The sequence below is a fragment of the Sciurus carolinensis genome (assembly GCF_902686445.1).
Source record: "Sciurus carolinensis chromosome 14 unlocalized genomic scaffold, mSciCar1.2 SUPER_6_x, whole genome shotgun sequence".
Classification (NCBI taxonomy): domain Eukaryota; kingdom Metazoa; phylum Chordata; class Mammalia; order Rodentia; family Sciuridae; genus Sciurus; species Sciurus carolinensis.
In genome coordinates, this window is record NW_025920104.1 from 6,397,432 (window position 1) to 6,424,655 (window position 27,224).

The 27,224-nt window shown below is 37.3% G+C and overlaps 1 non-coding gene and 2 pseudogenes across 1 annotated transcript; all 3 read right to left on the reverse strand.

The window, feature by feature from the left end:
- Window positions 1-3,315: 3,315 nt before the first annotated feature.
- On the reverse strand, window positions 3,316-4,102 carry LOC124973109 (mortality factor 4-like protein 1; annotated as a pseudogene).
- A 9,981-nt stretch (window positions 4,103-14,083) lies between these two features.
- LOC124973108 (mothers against decapentaplegic homolog 1-like) overlaps window positions 14,084-27,224 on the reverse strand; it is a 155,934-nt pseudogene continuing 142,793 nt past the window's right edge.
- LOC124973179 (small nucleolar RNA SNORA33) lies at window positions 27,035-27,164 on the reverse strand. Its single transcript, XR_007106630.1, has one exon. It is a non-coding gene; the product is annotated as a small nucleolar RNA SNORA33 (small nucleolar RNA).

The following is a 27,224-nucleotide window of genomic DNA, read 5'->3' on the forward strand; positions in this document are numbered from 1 at the left end:
AAAGAAAAATTTAGACTCTAATGTAGTACAATACTCTAACAGTTGTTTAGCCATAATTGTATAAACCCCAATTTTTAGACTAATTGTTCTAAAGAATAAAACTTAATAGTCACAAAGAGTAAATTAGTGTTTCTAAGAAATCCTTGTCATTTTATCATATAGATTAAACTTTGGTTTATATCAGAACATTAGTATTTCACCTTAGGAAAAAACCTTAAATAGCTTTAACTGTGTCACATACATACAACCAACTTAGTTACATGCAAACTTGTTGAAATTTGCCCTTTACTTACATAGGCTTTCTTAGCACTTACTTAGACCCTCATGTATTTTATCACACAAGCACTTTCTTACCCAGAAACATTTCCTTTTCCCTTTTATGGATATATTTCCATATCCAGAACCTTTTATTTCTCTTTCCTGTTGACCCCTTTTTGTTCACATTCTGAAGAAACTCTTATGAAATTTCTGAATTTAGATAAATTACTCCATTTTAATAAGATTAAATATTTTGTTATTTATAGTACTCTAATTGAAACATAGTTGAAACCTGTAGAACCCTTTGTATCTAGAATTGTACCTGTTAGAACATAACTCTTAGTAGCCTTGTTTTTAGTTTAGTGATGACACAAAACAATTTTTTCTACAAACACATTTTAGAGTAATCCCATGCATGTCAACTCTAATTCACTTATTTTCTTTAAAAAAAAAACACACAAGGTATTAGACAAGTGTCCTGAACAGTATTTGCCATCTCTTTCCTGTTGAAGAAAAGTCCTAGAAAAATTGATGTTAGACATTTTATAAACATCAATATTTTATTAGCTTGACCATCTAGAGATTTGTGAGTTATTTTTAAAGACATTTTACATGGATTAGTTTACCCAATTTAAATTGAACCTTTTGAAATCACATGAATTAAAAATATTTGGATCCATTTTTAAATTTTAATTTTAGGAGCACTCAGTTTTGATACAGACAAAACAAAAATGACATCAGACAGCACGACATACACATAACACAAAATCAAAGGCCTTGTAACTTTATAGGTGAGTCTCCATTGCAATGTAACAGCTGTTCAAAAACTCTAGTTGAATAATAAAATAGAACTGATCAAAAAGTCATGAGCTAAAAAACCATGTAGAATTAAAAAAAAAAAGAGTTCTGGAAAAAATGATACGGTCATTAATTACTTTAGTAAAGCACCATAAAATTTACTTTTGCTGGAGTTCAGGTAAGACTCTTTTTGCTCTTTTTCTTTTTTTTTTCATTTGGGATTGAGACAGGTCTCCTACTGAGCCTTCAGGCTTTCTCTATTTACATTCAATGTAAACCTTGAGACTGAGATCTGGATCTGAAAGGGGCTAAAATGTTCCATCAGAAACTTGATGCCTAGGGCATTTTAACCCCTTTTCCTGGTTATCAATTCAGGTTTGGATGCAGAAAATTGTGACACAATCTCCCACTACTTGTGGGGAATGGGGCTACTATATAATACTCCTTACTAGGATATGCCACTGATGGTTGGGTTGGTTACTCCCTCCCCACCAGTGTATGTGGGACCTTGTGGCAGGAGGACTAGGTGGGCTGGACCGGGGAATGAAAGCAGAAACAGCTGAGTCATAGTTGGAGGAGGAGGAGGGATTAAGAAGGGGAGAAGAAGGAGGGTTCGTGTTTGCAGGAAGAGCATAGAAGTGCAAGAAAGAAGAGACTTGAAAATAAGGAATCCCTTTCCATCTGCCTGCTCGTTCATGGAAGCTATGTGTCAATATCTTTGGTAGCCACAATCCACCTTCCCATGGAGCGATCTTTCATCCCTGCACAGGCCAATTTGTGATCGGTAGTCATTCCTTCCCAAACTAACATTTTAACATTTACCAGGAAGGCCATACAGGGAGGGGAGAGGTTAGAGTCAGTGAGTTCTTGCCCAGTATCATAAAATGACCACCAGGGAGATTTCCAGCCATCCGGAGGTGGTGGCTCATTGGGGGGAAACTTCGAGCCCCCTTTGGGAGGTCCTGGAGAGAAACAGGCCTTAAGGGCGGATAATGTAGGGCAGACTCCCAATGGGGACCCTCCCCTAAACTGATTTTCCTCTTCCTAACAAGTTGTTCTACACGATCCCATGTGGACCAGTCAAAAAGATTAGCTGCAGGAAGCCAAGGGGCCACCAGAGTAAAGGTGTCTCAGGCTTTTTCCACCTGTGTATCAGGCCACTTAAGGTTCCTACTCTTCAGCATGAGACTAAGAGCTGAGAGTGCAGGGTCACCATGTTTGGTGTGTGTTTGCCCCATCTTTTCAGGGATGCCCTTACTTCGGAACTCGCTTGACCCAATCTGCTGGTACTTTCGGTTTCGAAACTGCCTCTTCACTTTGGCTGTGGATCAGCCTTGAGGGGCCCGACGTTGGGCACCAAATGTTGGGGTCTTAAGCCCCCTAGCTCTTCTTGACCAGTGACAAGGGAAGGGGACACTCCCCAACAAGGTCAGACCAGGATAGGTAGTGCCGGCTGACTACCCACTTCCAGCCCTCTGGGCGGAGGACAATTAGACACATCAGGGAGACCAGTCACAGCAGGAACTCATTTATTGAGGAAATCACACAGCTTTTATGTAGGGTGGGGGTTAGGCAGGAACCAATTAACTTAAAGTTCAGCAAGGCATGAGGGGGGTTAACAAAGGTGAGAGTCCCATAGGACTATATGGCAAACACAAGCTGATCACGTTCGTAGAACTGTTGTTAACCAATCCTTGATGGTGGTCTGATTTATCATCACCAACCCTTGAAACCACCTTTGAGGCCCTGATACTGCTCACCCAGCAGGAAGTAAGGAGTCAACCTGAATTAGTTAACATGTCATTAGTTCCAACAGATGGGCTCTTTACTTTAAAGAATAAAGGAGCACAAATGGATGAGTGTGTTCAGTTATATACACTGAATTGAACTTTTGGCACTAGGAATCAGAGCGTTTTGTCATATAGCATTAACACATATTATAAAAGTGTGTAGTGTCAAAGGAATAGAACTTCCAGCCTTCAAAAATAGCTTTGTCAACTAGGCAAACACTCTAAAGCCTGTCTCTCTGTTGTCCACCATTGAATACACTGGTAGCAATTTTGAAATAAAATTTAAAAAAGAAGAAAGAAAAAGGGAGCAGTGACCCCTTTTATTTTCTCTGTTTAAATTCAAACAGAAAACAAACATCAGTTCTGTTATACACTAACATCTTCAAAGTACATCATTTGTATAAGAGAAGGACTAAGAACAAAAGTGTCTTTACAGAGATCTAAACACAAGTGAGCAAAGAGCACCTCCTCACACTGCTTTCCGATGATATTCAGGAGGGGCCACTTCATAATCACTGGCACTAAACAAAGTTGCAAAGTTTTTGCCAGATGTTTGAGGAAACCATGAAGATAATTCAGTAATAAAGAAAGGTTCTTCTCATCCAGAGTAGTATAGGCCAACATTGCTCCAATTTGCACAAATAATCTCCGTAGATGTGGTGCTCCATACCCTTGGTACATGGGTGCATCAGGATGTTCTGCAAGGATTTCAGCATACTCTGGTCTCTCAAATTTGTAGAGAAGTTGAGTGCCCAACATTACATTTAAGTACTCTTTTATTCCTGCCACAACTTCTATCTGTGTTTCCTCCAGATTTCTTGTAATTTGCATAATCCTCTAGAATAGAATCCACATTCTTCTTGGCAGGAAGATAAAACAGCTATTTTTGTCTGGTAATTAAGTCCCAGTCATCAACAAGCCATGGTTTTAGTTCTTCAGAAATCTTTACTTTAACTTCAACTCTATTCATAAATGTTTCTTCATTTTCAACAGTAGGATCTAACTGGGCCCTTTTCTTTCAAGGAGTCTGAGGTGTCTCACTGATACTGCCACCATCTCCATTTCCAGGTGTATTCTGTTTGTTCTTTTTTGTTTTCACTTCAACATTTTTCTGTTGCAGACCAGATATCTTCTTTCCTGGAGCAGCCCCTCTCATCTTCCCCTCTGTGTACTGCTGCCGATTGGCTTTTTGAAGTTCTTGCTGTTCCTGCAGATTGGTGTCCACACACTTGAGTACTCTGCTCTCTGGAACCCATTTAATTTTTATTACAACCATTGTAATGTATAAAGTATTTCACTTGTTTGTCATTTATGGCAACTTTAACACACTGTGCTTCATAAAGGAGAGGCCCATGAAAGCACAATACTCGCTCACTACACTGAGGTTAACATTAGCACCAGTCTGCACATAGTCGCCAGCAAGGGGGAATTGCATCTGCCCTGAAGTGGCACCCGCAAATGGAGCCTGGGGCCCTGATGGTGTGACCCTGAGGTGGGGCTTTATGAGACATAGGGAGGAGTTTGGATTTTATTCCGAAGTTCCATGGAAAGTCACAGAAAGATTTTCTTTGGGAAATAACATGAACTATTTTGCATTTTTAAGTTTGCCATGTACAAATTTTTTTTGCCATGTACAAATTGATTGTAGTAGGGCCGAGAGTGGTGGCAGGGACATTGCAAGCAGTTGTATGGATCCCTAGACAGCAAAGAGACTTCCAAAGAGCTAGAACAAGAAAGTCACTCACTCTAGCTCACACACACACACACATGTACAGATATCAATTGGATCATATAATCCAAATGTTTATTGCTAGTTATGCACATCTTTGCATTTTGTACAGTGGTTATTATTCTGTTGACAATATTATAGATAAATATTATAAATAACATATAAATTATATATTATAATTATAATATAAATATATAGTATAAATATAATTATAATTATAATATATATAATTATAATATATATTATAATCATTTGTAATTATAACATATATAACATATATTATATATTATATATGTTATAATCATATATAATATATATAATTCTATATTCTATATTATATATTATAATCATATATAATTATGACATATATAATATATAATTATAATTATAATTATAATATATCATTATAATACATATAATATATGATATATAATATATATAGTTATAATATATAGTTATGTATAATATTTTATATATATTATATTGTATTAAATATAATTAGAAATATATTATATAATAATTATATATGATTATATATAATATATAAATATATTATATATTATATATTATATAATTATAATATATATAATGTATGATTATTTATATATTATATATATAATTATATATTATATATTATCTATAAATATTATATAGATAATATATATATATAATATATATATAAAATAAATGATGAAACACTGGTTCACAAAGTGTTACAGCAATATCTTGTGAAACATGAAGGAACATCAGTTGAGTCTGAGGACATCTGTTTGGAGTAGTGCTGAAGTGGGAAAAATCTATAAATATTCTGTGGTACAACAGAAAATTATTCCTGATAACATCAGAAATATTTTAATGTAGGTGATCAGTCTAAATTAGAAGAGCTTTTTTGTGGAGTTATGGAAAAAATACTTATAAAAACAGCAAACAAAAATACAAAAAAAATCAAATTCTATTAGAAATGCCAGGTTTTGTGTATGAGAAAAATTTTGTAACTAATTATACTCATTTATCAAAGCATGAAGATGTACCTCTTTATGAGTTTAGAATTATTTCCCATTGCAGAATACAGATATAATACTCTTACAAAGCAAATGTAGTAATTAATGTTTGGATTAAGAGCAGACTACATAAGGGAATTCTTGGGCTCATGTTCTTAATAAAAATGACAGATCATTTCATTAATCTATTTTTATTGGCCACCTACAGCATAGGCACTTAGATTTTTGTTTAGAAATTATTTTCATGTTTTCTAAGGTAGTTTGATAGACTTCATTTTTTAAATTAAAAAAACAGGCTTATTGAAGGATATTTTTATACTCTACATCTTCTAATATTTTTAAATTTGAAGGGGTTTACAGTGAATTTTCAAAAATAAATATATTTGTAAGGACTCAAAGTTTCAGGAAAACTTTCCAGAATTTGCCCAGGAAGGAAGTACAGAAGGAAGGATTTGGACACAGATCCCTTATACTCAAAGCTGTTTCTCTTTCCCTAAATTGAGTGTCTCAAGTGATAGAAGCTGACATCAAGAATAAATGTGGAACCCTTCCCCCTTTCTAAAGTTAGATCCATGTCACAACTCATCAGTATTAGAGTCTTACTAATGCAAACATACAATGTTTTACTATCATATGAGGATAGGCTTCAAAGAAATATCTTAGTGGTGTTACATTTATTGCCTTATGCTTAAGTAGAATCACACACATTACAAATATTAAATTTGCTTATCTTGTCTCCTTCCTCTGAAAATTTAAGTTTCTAAATATATTTAGTCAAGTGAGGGAGTGGGGTAGGAAAATTGCTAGGGAAATGAGTTAATGGATTTTATTTGAAATCAGTCAGTTATTTAAACACAGTGACTATGGAGGGTGGAATGTTCTGTGTATTTAGGCAGAAACCCAAGGCAAAGTGGCTCAGTTCACCCAGTTGCAGAGCATGCACTTCCAGAAGTAGCACAGACTTCTACATCCTGACCAGCTTAGATAAAAGGACACCACACAAATAAATCCTTGCCTACAAAGGAACAAACAGGAATGTGGGAAGGGGAATGACACAGAAAGGGAAGGATGTGGAATGGTGAAGGATATCCCAGCTGCAAATTCCCAGTGGGTTGACAGGATTACCTGCATGTCCTTCAGGAGATGATATGTAAAGTGAGTGACAGAGCTGAAGAGCAGCTTGAATCCTAGGAGTTGTGGGTGTGAGACCAGGTGTGGCATTCAAGGTAGAACAACCCAGGAACAAAATAGGAAAGAAGAAATGACTTTAGGGTTTTCTTTGTCTTTCTTTTTTTGTGTGTGAAGCCAGGGGTGGAACTCAGGGCCTGGCACATGCCAGGAAACTGCCACACCACTGAGGTCCACCCTGAACCAAGAAATGATTTTAATATTGGAAACGACAAAGACAAGAGATGTCCTAACAAGCTGCTGGTCTATAAGTCAGGGGTGCTGTAGGATGTAGTGTAAATGAAAATCAGTATTTATTAGCACCCTGAAAGTATACTTACTTAACAAAGCACTGCCTGTTCCCTCCCTCCCTTCACAATAACACTTTTCACTTCTGTTGCAATTTAGAAAGTTCTATTGGAGGTGTTGAGGGGGCTGTATTTCAAATCCTCTACCATGTCCCACAGATATGGAGAACCCAGTACCTCCATGTACTGAGTGCTCACTAGGCCTCTAGGTCATTGTCACCACTGCAGCCAAACCAATATTGAGTGCATATCATGTGGCTCAGGGCCAGGTATTCAATGTACCTCACACAAGTCCAGGCACACAATGACCTATGAGAGGGTGACTAATATTTTTCCATTTTACAGATGAGGCTGAAACACAGGCATTAATTCATTTGCCTGAGATGGTGCAGCTAGAAAGGTGTAGTACTGGCATTAAAACCTAGTGTGTATAATTGAAGTGCCTTCTCTGTATCATTATATCTGCAACATAATTATAAATCTGTGGGCTGGGGTGGAAGTCAGGTGTAGGCACATATTCTTCAGTCTCTATCTGACCCAAGACCAAGGGAAAGATGAAATGTCCTCATCATGGCTAGCTCTAGAATGACAAGAAGATCCTATGTAACTTCTTTTTTTTTTTATTTTTGATTCCCTTTCCTTTTCATCTTTGAAACTTAGTCTATGGCAATGAAGAGAGCAATGGCACTTTATCTTTTGAATCAAGGTTTTTTTTTTTTTTCTTTTTGTACTGGGCATTGAACTCAGTGGTACTCCACTGCTGAGCCACATCCCCAACCCTTTTTGTATTTTATTTAGAGACAGGGCCTCACTGAGTTGCTTAGCTCCTCACCTCTGCTGAGGCTGGCTTTGAAGTTGAGATCCTCTTGCCTCAGCTTCCTGAGCCACTTGGAATCACAGGCATGCACCACCACACCCAGCAAAGTTTTTTCTTTTGCTTTTCCTTTCTTTTTTTCCTTCCCCCTCTATTTTTATCTCTCCATTTCTTGCCTGCTTTCTTTCTTTCTTTTCTTTCTTTCTTTCTTTCTTTCTTTCTTTCTTTCTTTCTTTCTTTCTTTCTTTCTTTCTTTCTTTGTTTTTTACTGATTTTCAGCTTTTCACAAAGTATTCCTTAAAAATATCACTCCCAAACTTTTAAATGTAACAGGTCCCTGTCTTTTAATTATTGTACAACACTTAGGCAGAATGGATTATGGCCCTTTGTATTCTGTTGCTGACACTGAGCTTTCATATCTCCAAAGATATTCTTCAGTTCCAGGGCTTGGAAACTGTAGGCCACAGGTTGCCTTTTGACAACTGCAGCCTTCAAAGTGACTCAAGCATTACAAAACTGTACCTGATACACATTTATCAGACTCAGTAAAAATAATCTTTATTTTATATAAAAATGCCTACAGTTCATACAATCCCATTTGTCCCAGAAGAAAAAGAGGTGGAAATGCAACAAAGGAGCTCATTACCCTTGTGGTGGGCAGCCCCTCTTCTGTGCTGGGTGATGGGGTGTGGTCATGTGACCCCAATGTGGTACATTTGCAAGGCACTTAGCAAATTACTTGTTTACTAAGTCCTGCTAGTAGAAGAAAATGCAGGCAATAAATAAAACAATATTTTAGGAAATATCTATGGTTCTAAGGGACTGTACTGGTATTATGCCACCCAAGAAACACCAAATATTCCAAGTCCATGGTACCTGGAACTGGCTATGCTTTTCAGAGATTTATGGTTCTTTCAACAGCTGCTAGAAACCCAGTGAGCTTTGGAGGTTCAGGGGTCTGTCCTTGCATCCCAGAGCTACTGAGCCAAAGAACTCTTGTCTGCTCTCATCATCTGTCTCTCCTGCTATCTTCCTGGAAGATCTTACTGTCTCCCATTCATCCTTCTTGCTCAGTGTACTGGGCATTGGACTCAGTGGTGCTCCACTGCTGAGCCACATCCCAGGGCCTCACTTGAGTGCTTTACCACTGAGCTACATCCTTTGCCCCAACCTGAACAGCATGGAATAGTTTTATTTTTTTTAATCATAGATGGGCACAATAACTTTAATCATTTATTTATTTTTGTGTGGTGCTTAGGATTGAACCCTGTGCCTTACACATGCCAGGCAAGAGCTCTGCCACTGAGCCCCAGCCCCAGCCCCACCCTGTAAATTCTTCATCAGCGTTCTTCATCCAACTCATTTTCTTTCCCTGCACCTGCTTCCTTTCTCTTGACTTTCTTCATTTAACAGTACTACAGCCTCACTTAATTGAAATAGAAATTCTTCATAAATTCTTCCAAATCCTGCGGTGTAGAGAATTTTTAAAAGACACAGATGATAGAAGATCAATGAAGGAATTTCCCATTGCCCTCTGTCCAATCCCAGGGTGAATTGATGGCTGTTAATGACTCCCTGGCTTTCTTTCCCATTCATCTTCCTTTTCAGACCCAAGTTCTTCTGGATTCTTGGGTGGTTTAATTTTTGTCTCTTTACTACTGTGGTGCTGTCCCTCCCTTACCTCAATTCTTCCAAAATCTTTGCAGTGTCTTCTGTATTGACCTTAATGACTTCAGTGTCCATCAGACTACAACATATCATTCATTCATTCTGCACCAAATGCCTGGCCCCTCAAGTGGTGCAGAGATGAACATCAACACTCTACCCCTCCCAGATGTCCTCTTGGTTCCTTGAGTTTTCTCTCCTCCAGTGACTTTCACAACTCTGTGACATATCAGCACCCCTTGTGAAGGTTTGGCATGCAGTCGATTATCTTCAAGGTTCTTGCATTCCCAGATGTCTCTGAAGGACAATTGCAGTGAACGGCTGTGGCTGCTCACAGTGAATGTGCCCTTTGCTCTCATCCCTTCTGCCTTGGAGACCCTACTTTGACTCTTAGCCTGGACAATCGGCAACCATTGCAATCATGGGCATTTGTCTGACAGTTTCCCTAGGAATACCTTGTCCATCCTCAACCTTAGGGACTTGACCACATTTTCCTCTTGTCTGATCCCTAGTTCCAGCCTATATAACTCTGGGGATTGGATCCACTTCAAGGCCCATCACCCAATCTCAGCTGCATTCACAGATACTGGGCTGTGCTTTGGCTTGTTACCAGTGAGCTACAAGGTTGTTCAAAACTCCTGATTCTAATGCAACTTTCCTTCTTCACACATCTCTGCAAGTAACCATGGAGTATCCTCCATCTTCTTCTCACCAATAAACTTCTACATCAAATCACTCTACTTCCATTTCTTTCAGTCCAGACTTTCAAACCCTTGCCATTTGCCTTTGGAAAATCCCTCAAAAATTTTAAAGATCCTTAAAATATTCCTAGTTACTAAGTAGAAACCTTTTCTACATTCTCATTCTTCTGTGTCCTGTGCTGGTCATGCTGCTGATAAAACTTCCATTTGAAATTATTCCCTTGTCTTCTGCTTTGACTCTTCCTTTCTCTGTCAGATCCTTCCTGCTTCTTCTGTGATGGCTTCACTAGGTTCTCTCCTGGAACCTGACTGGTTTATTCTCAACCATCTAGGAGCTAAAATCATAGGGAAAAATTTAAAAATTCCAATCCTTAGTGTGGAAAAAACCTAAAGATCCCCAATGACCAGGCTCCTTCCCCACTGCCCTATGCTCCACCTACACTCATTACTCAACTGGACCCAGGTCTCCTGGTTGGATCTTTGCATTTTCTGCCTGATAGACATTTCTCCCACAAGTCCTTGGCCTGCATGATACCCAGTGAGATCTTTGGCCAGTTGCTCTTCTCGAGTGGGTTGTGCACCCTCTGTGGCCCTCGTTATCATGGCACTGTGACAATATTCTCTTGCCTTTTTTCCATCAGAGTATAGGCTGCCTGACTGCAGGATGGAGGAATTTTTCCCTTTTGTCTCCTGTTACAATGGAGGCTCACAGGATCGGTATTTAATGAAGGGAGCAATCACCATCTCTGTGCTAATGAGATCATAGGAACTTGTACACCTGCATTTCCCCCAACACAGTAACCTTGTGCCAGGTCATCATAATAACTCAGTTCAAGGATAAATCAATTTATATATTAGATAGACAGGCAACTTTTAGTGTTTTCTTTTTGTTAATCTGATACTTGAAAAATTCTGTAGGGAACAAGTATTGTTTTAGTTAAAACAAAATGATCTATTTAAAAGAACCTATCTTGAAAAAAAGTCAAATATTTTCATACTTTATTATTTAAAACTCATTTGCTTACAGATATCAAAAACCTAAATCAAACTACGTTAAGCAAGAGGGGATTCTCAACAAAGATTCTGGTGTGTATGCATAGTGAAAACAGACATGTGGGAATGCTTTTTAAATCCTAGACCTAGGAACCTGGTTGCCCTAATACTCCTGACTCTTCTTCCTTCTGTCCAGGCATAAAAAGAGTTGGCAGAGGACACTTCCCACATTTTTTTATATCTTCAGTCATGCAGAGACAAAACTTCCGCTTTCATTTTTAATCCCAATTTCCAAAAGAGTCAGTTCCTGCTTTGACCACCCAAAGAGGGGAAATCACATTACATGGTATGATAAATTTCATATAGGAGACCTGTTTTTAGAAATCAGAATGCAGCTACTAAGATGTAACAGACAATAGCAAACAAAATACTGTCTGAGCAAAAGGAAACACTTTTACTCAGATCCATCTCCTGCCCAGAAATTTCTCCCATTATCAAAATGCTTCTCATTCTTCAAAGCTCAGCCATAATGACTCTTTCTCTGTAAAACTTTACTGATCTCCACTCACCCAAATCAGGACTATTTCTTCTTTTATCTTTATTCTGTCTTGTTTTGTGATTTTCTATGGCTGCACATTAATAAAAGTAGGATATAAAATTAACCCTGGCTTTAAAAGTCAAATCCTACTGATATTGTAATTCCCACACAATAAGTTTGGACAAGTTATTCACCTTCTGAGTTGGTTTTATTTAAAAAATAGGCATGGTTACAGTTTGAACCATAACTGTCCCCCTGAAGTTCTATTGTGATGAAAAATGTGGTCCCCGGGGATGCTTTCAGGGGGGTGGGATCTTAGAGGTGGGGCCTCATGACTGTATGTCACTGGTGGTTGTGTGCACTGGAAGGGGACAGTGGGACACCTATCAGTTCCCTTTCTTCTTTGCTGCTTGGCCATTTATTGAGTGGTTTTCCTGCACCACACATATATGTTCTTGCATGATGCATGCCCTTCCTCTCATCAGGGGCCCCAAAGCAGAGGGTCTGCCTGATCCTGGACTGCAACCTCCAAAACTGTGAGCCAGAAGGCACATTTCCTCTTTATAAGCTGATCATCTCAATATTTGTTGCAGTAATACAAAGTTGATTAATAGGAGTGGAGGTCAGAGTATTATCTCATGTGCTCCTGTGAGCATGAGAGACATTGCTTGGCAACCCCTTGCTCCTGCCTGCAGCCCAGTAGGCACTCAGCAATACCTTGTTTTCTTCCTTTCATAAGCTTCTGGGGGACAAGATTTCCCACTGTGTTCATCAAATACTTTAAAGTGGTCTTCATCAAACGCCTGTTGAACCAAGCTCCTTTGTGTTTTTTCCAGCCAGATATTTTTATTTTTAAATATTTCTTTAGATGTTGATAGACCTTTTTTATTCATTTATGTGGTGCTGAGAATTGAACCCAGTGCCTCACACATGCTAGGAAAGTGTTCTACCATGGAACCACAACCCATGCCACCCCAGCCAGATTTAATGAGCTGTATGCTCATTTGCTGAGGAATTCAAATTGCTTTGCATTGATGAATGCAATCTCCATAACATAGGCTTTTTGCCTCCTTTTCACACCTGAGGAAACAGGTGCAGAAAGATTGAGAAACTTGTTGGAGGTCAAATTCTATTAAAGAACAGATTGAGGCTGTAGTTGTAGGGCCCTCCAATTATTATTATTATTTCTTTTGGTGCCAGGGGATTGAACCCAGTGGTGTTCTGTCACTGAGTTACATCCCCAGCCCTTTTAACTTAATTTTATTTTCAGACAGGTTCTAAGTTGCCCAAGCTGTCCTTGAACTTTTGATCCTCCTGCCTCATTCTCCCAAGATACTGGGATTACAGGTGTGTAACCACTATGCCTGCCTGAAAGTTATATTTCCAAGATACTTTTATACATATTTTTATCTAAATGATCCTCACCTCAATTTTGTGATAAGGACATGACTACATTATCTCTGCTTAATGAATGAGGAAAAACTCCACAGATGTGGCTAGGAAAAGATGGGCATGAGTTTGTTGAAACCCAGTTCCTCAAGCCAGGGCTTCCTCCTGCTGTACAGTTACAATTTGGGAGGCAACAGTAAATACAAACTTTTGTTTGGTCACAGTGTGGGGTGTTGCATTTTCAGGGATGGGGAGGGTGCATTTTCTTTTAAGCTGGCTTTAAAATGGAAAGGAAAAGAACCTTACAATTTTAGGTCTGGAACACCTCCAGGAAAGAAAGAAAATTTGAAGAAAGAGTGGCATCTACCTGGCAAAAAAGAATGTAAGAGTCTCAAATCTGTGTCCCTCATGGACAAAATCATTCTCTTTTTCCTTTGGGAAGGGGTTGGAATCACCCCAAACACTTGAGAACTGCAAAAGTGGTAGTTTTCTCTTCTTGCTGTGAGTTCTCAGCACCTTTCCCCACCCTACCTGCCATAACAGCCTCATCACCCTTAGCCTCATCTGAGGTTGGAAACAGTTCCTTCTATTGATCAAATGGAACCAACCAATAACTGTCCCTTCTGGATTTCTGCACATTGAGATGTGTACCTTTAGATTCTGCTAGTTTCTCTCAATTTTTTGAGTTCTACCTATCTTGTCTTTTCTGACTTCAAGGATCTTTGCTCTTTATATGATTCCTCTTTATTAGAAATTTAGTTGTATTGTTTTAATTGGCAGAGAATATCTGAGGAAAAAAAAACCTTTCAAAAGAATAGCAAATCTTACCCTAGTATCTAATATATAATGAATGGAAATGACCAATTTTTAATCAAACTAAGCAATAATGGCAAGTACATTTAAAATTTCTATTAGAGAAAGCCCACTAGTTTTGGAATAAATGTACTCAATGTACAAAAGCATAAGTGAATAAAAATATAACAAAAGAAAATAAAACCATAGTACAAAAAAATTTAAAAAGTTTGAAATGAATTTAAACAGGGATGTTCTTTAAAATCCTCCAAATATTCAACAGTTACTAGGTTTGACAAACAATTTGTTTGAAAATGAAAGCCTATTTCTGTAATGTAAACTCCATAAAACTGCCTGTTAAATTCAAACACTTGACATAACTGGTATTGAAATACATAGGCTGTCAATTTCAGAATATCAGGAATTACTCATTTGCTCTCACAGTTATATGAATTAACCAGCTGCATTAAGCTTTTTGGGGAGAGGATGGAATGTATAAAAAAAACAAACATAAATCTCTAAAAAAATTGAAACAGCCAAACTCAGACATCAGTTTTTTTAAGGCAACAAACTGAATTTTACAGTGTATTCTACATTTGCCATTGTCATTTTCCCTTTCCTCCCCACCTCAAATACTCCTGAATTCACTAGTATAATCAACTCTTCACTTTCAAATATTCTTGTACAAATATACTTAGCAAATAGCATATACCTAACATCATTCTGACAGTACTATCTATGGTCAACATACAATTTAGGACAGATTACTATGTATATCATGAAGATTTATCTTTACTTAAAAACAAACAAAAACCATAACTAAACAAGTAGTTTTAAAATTATGAAAACCCACGAAAGAAGATTCGACATGGGTTCTAACCCTGATAAAAACACACTTCAGAAAGACCAACCGTTAATGCTAAATTTCTACCAAACGATGACCCTAAAGTGCCAAACACAAAACAGTCCCTTAGGACCATTCTTTTCTGATAGATAATCTGTCCCTGGCTTGGCCATCTCATCTTTATACACAGAGTCCTACTGAAAGTCTGTAATTTAGTTATTTTACAAGAGAATATTACAATGTAAACTGGACATTTTCTTGATATCAACAGCATGTCATCGAGGGTTTTTGAATTTTTGAGTCCAACAGTTGGTCACAGAGGTCAAGTATTATCAAGGCTCCTTTGTCAGTTCTCCATCAGGTCTGAGTCATCCATCCTTCAAGGATATGCAAGACTCAGTGGTTTTCAGAGGTAGAGGCCTTGGGCCACTTAAGACACTGATGAAACAGGACTCTGAGGTGAAACCATCTGGGTGAGAACTTGATCCAGCCACCATTGGGGACCATGCAAATGTATCTCAATCCAGCAGGGTGTGCTAGTGACATCCTGGTGCTGCTATTGTGCTCCCAAGCCCTGAAAAAAAAACACAGCAGGGTCATTTAGCTTGATTAACTCAGTGATCAACTTATGAACTAAAAGGAGTTCACCTAATCAGGGACTGACTGAAGTGACAGACTGTTCCCACAAGAATAATGCATATGCACACACACCATCTGGCAGGTGAACTGTGGTAGATGGTGCTGGTCAACTGAATTCCATCTATGAACTCCAGATTAAGAATCACTAGTCTTGGGGTTGGAGATGTAGCTCAGTTGTTAGAGTGCTTGCCTACCATGCACAAGGCACTAGGTTCAATGACTAGCCCCACAAAAAAAAAAATACTAAAAAAAAATAAAGGAATCACTAGTCTTGGGGAATGAAAGTTTTTAAAGACATTATAAAAGCCTAGAAAAAGAACATACCACCACCAAAAGTAGAAGACAGAAAATAATTAAAAGACATTATAAAGTTGTCTTAATAAAGATACTTTTAAACTTTCATTTTTATTTCCCATTCCATTCTGATAGTAATGTAATAGCTTTTTTGGGGGGTGGGGGGTACTGGGGATTGAACTCAGGGGCACCCAACCATGAAGCCACATCCCCAGCCTTATTATGTATTTTATTTAGAGAAAGTGTCTCACTGAGTTACTTAGCACCTCACTTTTGCTGAGGCTGGCTTTGAACTCTCAATCCTCCTGCCTCAACTTTCCGAGTCGCTAGGGTTACAGGCATTCATCACTGCACCCAGTGACCAAAGCTATTTTTAAATTCTCATTTTATCATCAATAAAATAAGGAAAAGGCTTTCTCAGACACTGACACCATTTCTTCCCTGTTAAGCCACTTAAGGTCAACCTATCAACACAGACTTCTTGATCTTTCAATCTCTAAGCAAACGGGCAATAATACATGTAAGTATCCCCAAAGTTGTGACTGACACCTAGCCACTAAACAAAATTATTCATTTGTATAAGAAGGCAGATTGCCAGACAGTTTCAAAATCACTGAATCAGGGCCCTAAAGTCCATAGAACATAAAGAGAAAAGCAATACTGCCACTTTAGAGCTCAAAAACATGTTGGCATTCGTGGACAATAGGGCTTGAAGTTCTGATAGACACCTGTTTTCTTAGGTGTACCAGAGAAGACTGGGTTCGCCTCTGCTACCTGCCTACTTCTGTAGTTTCATGAAGTATAGCTGAGTATGAGGACTTTTGGGAGCAGTGATAAAATGTAAACTCTATCTGCTATGTGTACACAGATACATGAACTTGAACCTACATCAAAATACACTAAATGTATTGTGTTGCTTTGTCTCCATCAGATGGTAGGTTCTGAGAGGGCAGAGACCGTATCCTGCACAGTCACTGGCAATGCAGCTCTATAAAAACACACGCAACTGAATGGATCTGGATTTTTCAGATATGGGAGAGTTTAAGGTGAAAACAATTTATGAAATATATGCTTTATATTACCATCCTAAAATGGTCAACTTAAAAATGGTGCAAGATTGGCTATTAATGTTGGTTATATTAATGTCCAGAGCATTTCTCCAAGATGCTAAGTGAAAGAGGGTAAAGTATCCAGTCGCTGTGATAATAAAGAACAACCACAAAAAAATAATGCTGTGAAAACAATCTACAATGTTTTTGTTGCTAATATATGAGGATACCTTGCAATGTCAGCAAGAGCTTTCAGTACAATTTGTTTATCCTCAACTCTCTAAATCCAGCTTTCCAGCTATATCCATCTCATGGCATAAGCCCTTTGGTGCTAGTGCACAGTGCATGTTGTTTTAATAAAATGTGTGAGACCACAGGCATCCTGAAGCTAGAGACTATAGGTCGTCTTCATCTGTGTATTCCTTCTCTGGAATAGTGCTAGAATTTTGGCTGAAAGAATAAAATCTGACAAATTTAGAATGTATATCTGTGCATTATCAATACCTTCTATTAGTGTAAAAGGTTTTTCTTGTGTAAAAGTACATTACTAAAATTGTAAAAGTGAAATAGTTAAAACTGATTGAGTGATTAATATAAAATGAATCAGAAGAAGAAGCTAATTGGAGTATTAGAGTTGTAAATCCTTCCAGAGTGGTCATTCAATAATAATAGATTCATGAGGGATCTGTAGAATAATTACCACAGTCCTGGCTCCATCCACCTTCATTTTACATATAAGAAAAATGAGGCCCAGAGAAGAGTCCCTGCAACTTCCCCACATAGTTAAAATGGCAGCTAGAGGCCAGGTGGGTGGCATATAACTGTAGTCCCATGACTTGGGAGGCTGAGGCAGGAGGATCACAGGTTTAGGGCCAGCCTTGACAACTTAGTGAGATCCTATCTCAAAATTTTTAAAAAAGCAAATCAGTGAGAGGGAGAACCTGTATCTCTTCACTTGAGTGCTATTCTTTGCTACAAAGTAATAAAAAGAAACAAACAGAAAACACTTTAGGCAAATCACTGTCATTATTCTAAAAATCAACTGAGGCAAAAATGCCAAGTCAAAAATTAAACACTGAGTGTGAAAAATGAATGAAAAAAGGTCTTTGTAGTCTCATATGTACATGGCATATAGGTCATTCTCTGAAAGGGGTAAAACAAAACAAAACAAACTCTCTTTATTGTTAAAGAAGTGTCAGACTCAGTTGCAAAGAACCACTGAACTGTAATTTGAGCAAAGAAAGAGTAAGAAAGCATATTGAAAATCTGCTAAGATGACTTGAAATAGGAAAAAATGGTATTTGGGAACAAACATGTTTGATCTAAAGGATGATGAGCAAAGTAAGTATTCAAAATCATCCACAGTGATAAATACATTACAAAACTGGTTTAACAACTATCTAGGCAAGCTTCTGAAGAGAGGACTTTGGAGGGTGACTTCCTCACCCCAGTCTGCATTAGTCTTGTTTCTAAGAGGCACATGGGATAGAAATTTATCTTTGAGAATTCAGAGGTAAGTCAGTTTCTAGAATAAGTCATGGACTCATGAAACTCAATCAGAAATTAATTTCTTTTTATATTTCAATGGCATTGTAAAAACTTTCATTTCTCAGAGGCAGGAGATAAGGCAGCAGAGCAACCAGTTACTACAAGCATGTCTTTAACCTTCTCCTCAAAATTACAATACATACTTACAGTTAAGGTACCTATCTATGAGCAAGTGCCTTAATAAATTTTGAACTATATGAAAATAACAAGATATACTAGAACCACAAAAACAACAAAAACCTGACTAATCAAAAATAATTTCCACTGTGATGAACACTTATTTTTACAAAAAGATCATGCACTTATCATTGAACCAAAAGTAATGAGTGTTACAAGTATAAAAGTACTAGACTAATCATAAAAGTAATAAAAAAGAGGATATATTTACTCAATTACTCTTAAAGGACAAACATTTAAATTATATGATTAAATACATATTGTATTATAATAGTATTACAGTAGCTAAAATAGTGCTATCTGCCTAAGGAAGAGGCTATTGAAGGTTACTGCTGTTGAATTTTATCACAAGTACTCCTATGTCCCAATAATATTTTCTTAGAAATTCACATTCTGGTTAAGATTTAAAAGTCCCTAGATCAGTAAATCTGCTATTACTGACATGTATAAAGAGGGAGGACACAGACATCATGATGTACTCTAACAAGGCACACCAAAATGCACTAAACCCAACCTAGGCAATCAGAGCTCACTCACCTTCACAAAGCTCATGCATATAAGACATACATTTGTGAACTCATAGACGGTCTTGAAACAATGGTTCACAAACTGTGCCAACAACTGAGCAAATTCTTGGTTGTTAAAATTTTTCCAGCTGCACCCACTAGGGATCTTGCAGACAGTTGTGGGGTGAAATCCGTGATGGTAGTTGCAGTTCCAACTTTGCATGAATATACTACTGTCACTGAGGCATTCAGCATACACCTCCCCTCCAACATAGTAAAGATGCACTCCTGTAGGAAGACAGACCATTTAGTTACTGCCATCTTTTTACAGCTGAAAGGCACCTGTGCAACCTGAACACAAATGTATACATTTATATGGATTTCAACTTTGGCAGCATAGGCAAATATTCTCTAAGTCCTGCACAACTGACAAAATCTTAGTTAATATAATATCCACATGTCAATAAGAACATCAAAGAGGTTTCTATAAAATAAAAGAACAAGTATAAAAATATAACAAAGTATAAAATTTCCATTTTGGGTTTTTTTGGGGGGTACTGGGGGTTGAACCCAAGTATGCCTTATCACTGATCCATATCCTCCACCCCCCAACTTTTCAAATTTTGAGACAGGGTCTTGGTAAGTGGCATAGGGCCTTGCTAAGTTGCTGAAGCTGACTTTGAATGTGAAGCCTTCATGCTTCTGTCTCCCAAGCTACTGGGGTAACAGGCAGGTGCCACTGTACACAGTTCATTTTGATAAATCATTAATGACCTACTTAGCCATGGCTGACCATGTATGCTCACTCTAAAAATATTGTACAATAACACTTGGGCTTTGTGGTGGTAACTTCTATGTATTCAACATATGTCTCTTGCATGTATTTTGCAGGAAAATATAGAGAAGGGAGACCAAAAAACTAGAACTATAAAACTGAAGGCAGAAGCAACACTGCTGAGAACTGAGATAGAAAGGATAGTAAAAATTTTTTAAACTAAAAAGTGGCATGCTATGTAAAATGATAGCTTACCAAACTACCACCTACTACAAACTTCTTCCTGTGATACCCAGAGCACTAGAAGTATAGGAAATTGACACAATGCAGACTTTAAAAGAAGAAAGAGGGGGGAAAGACCCCCCCAACAAAGTCCCATGCCATTAAGGGAGATTACACATGCCACCCAGCAGTCACAGCTTGTGTGGTTTTAAATGAGCCATCTTTCAGGTAGCTGCATGGCTTCGACACTGTACTGTGACTATCCCATCTGAAATACTAAGTGTTGTTTTTACATGTACACTCAAGGCAGAAGATGTCTGTAACAAACAGTTGCTGAAGTAGAAACCCATTTTTCACCTGATGCAGTAGAAACTTAAGAGAAAGACATTCATTCCCAATAAGAAAAATGATAAATTTCATCTTATAAAATTTAGAAAGTAATAAAAATATAAATAAGCAGAAAATGTTACTCCATTTGTGACATGGAGAAAATGATTTTTAATAATCTAAAACACCATATTCAGTTCTGGGTATCGTTAAGCTTTCTTTGCAAACATTTATGCATGAATATGATCTAATCCATTTAATTTACAGTTCTCCCATGAATAGACCATTGTGTTTATGCTGATTTTCTGCTGCTATAACAATGCTATGATAAATGTCTCTGGACAATTTGTAATAACATTCTTACTAGAGATTCCTGGATGTTAACACACTAGATCAAAGGCTTTGACTCACTTTGCCAAATGAATTTCCAGAATGCTTGGATCAGTTTGCACCCTCACCTGCATTGTTTAAGTCCCTTCCTCCTTTTATCCAGGCAGAACTGAACCTGAGCTTCAACAAAAGCCAAAATTTTCTAATGGATTGCTGAAACATGGTGTAACTGTTTTAACCTGTGAAAGGATACATATGTGGTCCTCTATGCTTCTCCCTTAAACTCACTGTCCATGTTCTTACCTCTATATCCTACCATGGTTCTAGCTTTCTTATTATTTTTTAAAGAACTGTGCAAATAGAGGTAGAAAATTAATAATTTATATCTTATCTTCTATATTTTTGTATTTATTTTGGTTCATAATATATTTTTTACCCTAAGGAAGTTTGAAATACTTTTCAATTCTACTACATTGCTTTTTATGCTTAGAAAAAAAATTTACCTCTTTGATCAAATATATTTTCTTCTCACCTTTTAATAGTTTGCCTTTAAAAAATACTCAGTAATTCATTTGCATATATGGTACAGGGTCAGGATCCTCCACTTCCCAACATCTGACTGTGTTACCTAGAACTGTAAGAAGACAGTTCATTTGATATGCTTCTCAACAACCTTAAATTTTTTATGCAGTCTGAGTTTCTTCTCCTCTTTTGTTTATGATTTACTTGTTGTTTTGTAACATTTTACTAACCCTGGTGTCAACAATTTCTTTATTTTTCATTAAATCTTTTAGTTACCTACTCTCATTTTTTATTCTTCCAGGTAATACTGAAAACATATTATTCAAATCTCAGAAAGCATCACATTGTAGTTTAATTTGCTTTAAACTACAAATTAAGTAGGAAAAGCAAATACCCTAAAATGCTTTCACAATATTAAGTCTTCCCTTTAAGAAAAACAGACTGCCTGCTTGTTTGAATTTTATTTCTCTCTTGGTAAAGCTTTACTATCTTTGTATAATACTCAGTATAGTTTACATTATTTTCAAGAAATTTATTTTTTCTGTTGCTAGTAGGACTGGGACTTTACCCTTGCTTATATTTTTAACTAGATATTGCCAGATTAAGGGAATCTAACAAATAAAAAAACAGGTTCTCCACGGGCTTCCAGATAAACAGTTTCCTGTGAACTGACACAGTGCCTCATTCATGATTGGGCACAGGTGAGGGAGAAGGCTAGTGTGCTTTTGTCAGAACTTTGAATTAATACAGGCTTTCTGGAAATCATTTGACAAAACATATCAAGAACGTTTTGCCTACCAATTTCACTTCAAGAATGTACTCATGAATGTTATCTAAATCAATCATATCATCTACAAGTCATGATAATCTTGGCAGACTTCCAGCATCTGAAATTCTGAGCACACTACTCAGGGCTTCTGGAACAACTTTAAGTAATGGCATTCCCAGAATTCTTATTTTCTTCCTAATTTTCTAAGAGGAAATTTTACTATGACTTTTTACTACTTTGGGGGAAGAGTCACCTTAGAATTTAATGAAAAGTAAGTCCCTCTATACCAAATGCAGAATATGTTTAAAAATAATCACAAGATTTACAGACCATACAAAGTTAACTATGCATGTTATAAACCTAACTTCTAGCATTTCATAATTAAAAGGGTTTAGGAATTTTTTTCCCCATTTTAATCATCTTATGGAAACATGTATCAGTTCCTATTTAAGGATTGCTTGGTTCCCCTGCCTCTAGAATGTTAAAGCTTTGTTTCAAATGCCTTTTAAATATCCATTAAATAATCTTAATAATCTTTCTATCTGGCCCATTGTTTTAAATTTCATAGATCATTCTTTTTAAACCTTAAGCTCTGAAAACAATTTCAAATTTATAGAAAAGTCTGAAATATCAAAAAAAATAAAGCAACTGTATAAACATCACCCAGACTAATCCATTGTGACACTCTGCTCCCTTTCCTTTATCATCGGCACCTCCCTCCCCACACACACTGATTCAGGATTGCTTCACCTACAAGCAGATAGAGAGGCAACAGGCATCCTCATATGTGCATACTGTCTTTCTGAAATATGGCATCATGATCCTTTACCCTTAAGTACTTAAATACGTACTTAAAATTAGCTTCACATAATTTTTAGCAATGCCAGTGAATTTGACATTGATATGATATTTTCACCTACCTTTCTTATTTCAGTATTGTCTGCTGTTCTCAATACTGTCATTTATAATAATTTACCACTGTTCAGTACAGGATCATGTCTACTAACAGGTATTATATACAGCTCTCATGTCTTTTAAGTACTTTTAATTTGGAATATTTCTACAATTTTCTTGTTTTTTTTTTCCACAAATATTTTGGGAGAATAAGACTTTATTCTCCTTACTCTATTAAATACAGAGTGCTCTTAACTGTGGGTTTCCCTGATGTTCCTGCAGATGGGCCCAGGTTTGCATTATTAACTGGGCTTGCTTAATGCTATGGCCTTGTCAGGGGAATCACATGTAGAGGTATGTGGTACTTCTTGTCTTTACTGCTGATGACAATTTTAATCCCCTGGCCAGACAGGGGATTGATTAAGTAATTATAAATACAAATTACTGTTTTATCACTGTGCAATCACTGCCTTCTAGTGTCTTTGAGACTAGTAGAAAGTTTGTGGGGAGACACTTGGAAGACCATGCAAATATCCCAATTCTCATAAAAATTTCCCTTTATATTTAGCCTTCATTGAGGATTCTTGCTTAGCTCACAATAGGATGCTTGCCAACTGCTGTTTCTCCACTTTAGCTCTCACTCTACACCAACCAGCCTTCTAAGTCACTATCTCATCTATTTATTATTGGCACGGTCACATGTCAGTATTGTTTTTGAGTGGCTTAAAATTCACTAGTGCATCTCATTATATTTGCCCTAGGTATCTGTTGGTTCTGAATTCACGGATAGAATTTTTTTTAAAAAACTGCCTATACTGAACACTCAGTCATTCACTTAATCTTATCATATGTGTAAAAGTTACAGAACTGTCTCATATCACCACTAAATAATTGAGTCTATTAAAAAGACATTTTAATCTATAGCAAAACAAGATAGCATAGTGCCCTGAAATAGCAAGTCATGATTTCGGCTAATTCACGTCAACAGGATGACAGTCAGAAGACCATATAATCTTTAAATGCAAAATCATCCAGATTATACAAATTTTAGGATTATTTTCAAATTGCAGCACCTGAATATGATTTGTTATTTGATACCTGAACAAATGACCAAGTCTTCCCTGGGAGAACTGTGATAGGAAAGGTACATATATGAAGGGATCAAGCGAAGACTCACCTTTTCCAATGTGCTGCCTTATCTTTTCAATAGTGGAATTCTGTTTAACACTGGAGATCTGCCCAAGGCAGAAACGGTTCTCACTGTGGGAAGGATCAGTGAAACCATCCACCAACACACTTGTGGAGGAGGCATAGAACACTTCATCCACATGATTGCTGAGCTCATAGTAGACAATGGAACACCAGTATTTTGGTTCCTCATAAGCAAATGACTGAACATCTGTAATACAGAAAATGTTCCATCAACTGAAGTTGGTGCCTTGGGCTCTCAAAAACTGAAACTGCATCATAAAACTGGCTTAGGATTATGGAATAGCAACTGTGCTCATATGTAAGCAGGTTTTCTCTGAGGTCTAAATCAGGTACTTCTTACTAAATGAGACATTCTCCTTTAAAAGGAAAACAAATTTCCTCCAATTGCCACCAGAAAGAGAGACTACCAACAGCATTTGCTGAATACTAACAATAAGATACTTGCTTTTTAACATGCAGTAAAGTTTTACTTACAAACAGGGAGAGAATCAATTGGATGTGGGCAAAAGTCTGCTGACTTATGCTCTAGGAAACCCACCAAAGAGGTCAACAAGAAAAGGCAAACATCTCTTCCTTGTGAAAATGTTAGCTGATTGTAGACTTACTCCATAGAGGAAAATTTTTAAAGTTTAAAATTCTTAAAGGAACATTCTTAAATCTGTGTCTACTTCCTGAAATTAGCCACAATTGGCACAGGGGTCACAGGATCCTATTAGTGTGTACTACTATGTCCATTCTTTCCTTCCATCCTATTCTCCAAATTCCAAAACCATGTGAGGTTTATGATTAACAAATCAGAGTTTTAATTTGTTGACATATGTTTGATAAAATGTCCTAGAGAGGATCGAGTGTCATAAAACACAGAATCAATATAAAAAAGATCCAAAAAATTTACTGCTTAAAAGTTGTACATCCCAATTTATTACATTGCACATTTAAGGTTCACAGAAAAATTTAATACAAGGTCCAGAGATTTTCTGTATGTCCCTGACCCTATGAATTGCTTCCCATGCTATCCATGGCCCCCACTGAGGGTAAATTTGTTATAACCTATGAATCTACATTGCCACATAATTATCACCCAAACCCCAGAGTTAATATTTATATGAGGTGTGTGTGGTACTGGAGATGGAACCCAGAGCCTTGAGCAATCTTGACAAGCACTCTACCATTTAGCTACACCCCTAGCTCTTAGAGTTCACTCTTGGTATTGTTCCTTGTATGGGTCTGGACAAATGTACAGCAACACACAGTTGTCATCATAGTATTACACAGATATCATCAAACTTTAAGTACTTAAAAAATACATGCAACTCTGACAAAGTCTGACGCGTGTCCTTTTTATTTAAAAATTGCTAATGAAATAAGCAATCAGTTGCATTTTGACTTCAATTAAAATCTAGAAATCAAATTGCACTTTAACTTCAATTTGCATAAATGTTATGCACATTGAACAACCTGTGCATGTGGGAGTGTGTGGGTGTTCCAGTGAAGCCCTCTAGGAGAGGCCTCTGGGGAAGGGTTCTTTCTATCCAACAGTGTGGCTGTGGCTTCTGACAGACACTCAGGGTCCTCCCACAGTTATTTACCTAAGCTCTGCTCTCTTAAGCCTACTCAGCTTGCCACTGTCAACCTGGAAGAAGGATGGCTCAATCCCCTCAGTAACTGCTATGAATAATACAGAGCTGGAAGTAGAGACCCACACTTCACCAAGGAAGGAAAGAAATGTCCAGTTTCACTTAAGTTTTTTAGGGTTAGAAGAGGAAAAATGTGTGCCTCAATTTCTCTTGGTAATAAAGTTAACAATAAATTCAGCAAGAAGAAGCAAATGCTATTAGTTTCGGTTTCAGTGAGTCATAAATAAGGTCTAGAAAACAGATGGGGTTTATGAATCTAGATTCTAACCGTGAAAGAAATATTTTGGAAGGCCAATTAGGTGAACTCTCCATTTTGAACACCAACTGTGGAACTCCACTTTGCTGGTGCTGTGCCCATTGTAGCTCAGCTCCCCTCTGTCCACGTAAAAGCATCCTATCACCACCAGTTCTAAACGACAAAGCACTAGAGAGCTGAAGAGATGAGTGAACAGCCACACTCAGTCCTTCGTTAGTTAAACAGTCAGTGTCTGCCCATTAAATAAGAGGCACATGTATTATCCACAGAATATTTTCCATTGGGTTTCTCTCCCTGTGCTCTACCTTTCTCTAGAAGTTATCTTTTTAAAGATTAATAAAATTTGTGAGAGAAAGCGATGTTTGGACATATCAACTTTAGACTTTACAAGGGCAGTAAGCAGCAACTCAGTTTACCTCCTCTGTTGATTTCTGAACACAGTGAAGGCACTATCATGTTTGTGTCCATTGGTTGAGAGCCATCCTGGGTCACCGGGTCATCACAAGGCAAGTAAGTAGGTGGGAGAGTATCAGCTACAAAGTTTCAAAGAAATTACATGCTTAAAACATACATTTTCTTTTGTACCAAGATGAAGACTTCAAGTTGCCAATTAACCTTCACATCAAAAGACTAGATACTACAGACACAAGTCTTGATGTACAATTTTGGAAGATTATTAGCATCTGAGAAACTCCTCCACTTTTAATGACAGTTCAGTAGGAGGAGAAGCAACCACTACATGAATATAACAGGAGTTGTCAGCCCATCCAGGACCACATCAGTCTTTGATTCATTCATTCATACATTCCTTCATTTCTTCCTTAATTCATCATATGCAATTCAACATTATATGCAGTTTCTTGTTAACATTTGGAAGTTTCACCCAAGTTTTTGGCACTAATTATACAGAAAACTTTTAAAATTATTTTTTAGTTGTAGGTGAACATGATACCTTTTTATGTGGTGTCAAGGATCAAACTCAGTACCTCTCACATGCTAGGCAAGCATCCTGCCACTGAGCCACAACCCCAGCCCCCAGAAGTCTTATTAATTAAAAGTCTTCTGGAACATGCTTTCCATCACTAATATCTCCTGCAGCCATTTCTGGGAACCATAGTGACTTCAGTGTCCTTAAGACTCTCAACATGGCATTAGTACTGGCAGTTTTTTCTAAACTTCTGCAGAAACACATTCAGGTAAGCAGAGTCACCAGGTGGCTTGGTGTGGTGAGCCGCCTCACCACCATGATAAGATGGCGCTGGTTTCCTGAAGTGCTTTCT